Here is a 1,497-nt window from a genome sequence, read left to right on the forward strand (position 1 = left end):
TGCATGGATGAATATATCTATAAAAATTCATCAAGCTGCTCATTTAAAATCTGTGCATTTTGCTGTATATGTCATACATCAATAGAAAACAAAGAAGAAAACCAAAGCAGAGACTCAGCTATTCTCATTAACTTGATGGATATTGAGCAAAAGAGAATAATTCTGGCCCTCAAATTATTTTTAATCTGAATTACTCTTTTTGGCTGACTTTCACTATTACACAAACCACAAAGTTGCCAAATCTCTACTTCTTTGAATAGTCTGGCTCTGCCTTGAACAAGCTGTGGGTTGGGCTAATTGACCTTCAAAGTCACTTCTAGGTCCAAATTTCTGGAATTTTTTGAAAAAGGGATGCCAAAATATATGTAATCTCTGAGTGGGAAAGCACATCAGAGGTTGTGTGGTTCTTGTCTGTTTTTTTATAGGAGGAAAGAGTGAGCTTGGAGGTCCCCCCGATAGTAAGTCAGTGCAACTCTGCACTTCATCTCAGCTCTGCTCGGCAAATAACTCTTGAGTGCCTGCTATGTGCCAGGCAGTGAGTCAGACACTACATTGGGTTCCCGGGTTCGAGAAAACCACCATTTCTCTTTGTGAGATAGGCAACGAGCTTATTTCCTACCTCTTTGTATAAGAGCACCAGAAGATGAAGTCAGAAGATTTAAAAAGGAAGCAAGACGAAGGCCAAAGTACCGAAGTAATACAACCACATAATGTCTTGTCCTGCACTCAACCACAGAACCGTCAAGGTCTCTCCTTGTCCCAGGGTAGTGGTTCTGGGACTCTAAATCATAATCTTGGCAAGCTGTAATTCTAGAATCTACTACATGATCATTCTGATCAGATGGCCTAAAATTACGTGGACCTGAAATTCCCTATTTGTAAATTTCTACTTCCTTTCTGATGAAACTTGTATTTTTAAGCAAAGTACTTCTCTTCTTCAGTTGACTTGGCAAACATGAGGAACTAATTGTTGTAGTCTTCTTACAAAGTGGTTGTAGGAACCAAACATGATGAATGTAAAATTTATGAACTCGAAGCCTGCAAAATCTAAGAAATCACCGCAGTGGCAACAGCTTAGACACAGGCTCAGAGAGGAAGTTGGAAGACATATGTCTGTTGTCTTAATTCTACCACTGACTAGCTGTGTGATCTCCTTTCTGAGCAGTCACTTCTCTTCTCTGAGTCTCTATTTCTTCACTTACAAAGAGAATTGCCTGCATTTTCCTCAGCTTTAAGACATAACGAGGGCGGGATTGAGGCTTCTTTAAAAACTGAGTCTGGTGGGCTTTCCTGGCTGTTCTTGGGAGCACTATGAATAGTGAGGATGCAGAGGATTAAAGAAGAGGAGAGAGAATGCAGAAGATAGACGTGAAAAAGAGGAGAAAATCTAGGGGACCATAAGAGGGAAAGACCTCAGTGAGATAAGGCTTTCAAGTGGATCCTGCACTGGACTTCTGACCTCTTTCCTATCCCTTTCCCTTCATACCTGTGCCCATG

This window comes from Pteropus medius, unplaced genomic scaffold (genome assembly GCF_902729225.1).
Source record: "Pteropus medius unplaced genomic scaffold, Ma_sr-lr_union100, whole genome shotgun sequence".
Lineage (NCBI taxonomy): Eukaryota > Metazoa > Chordata > Mammalia > Chiroptera > Pteropodidae > Pteropus > Pteropus medius.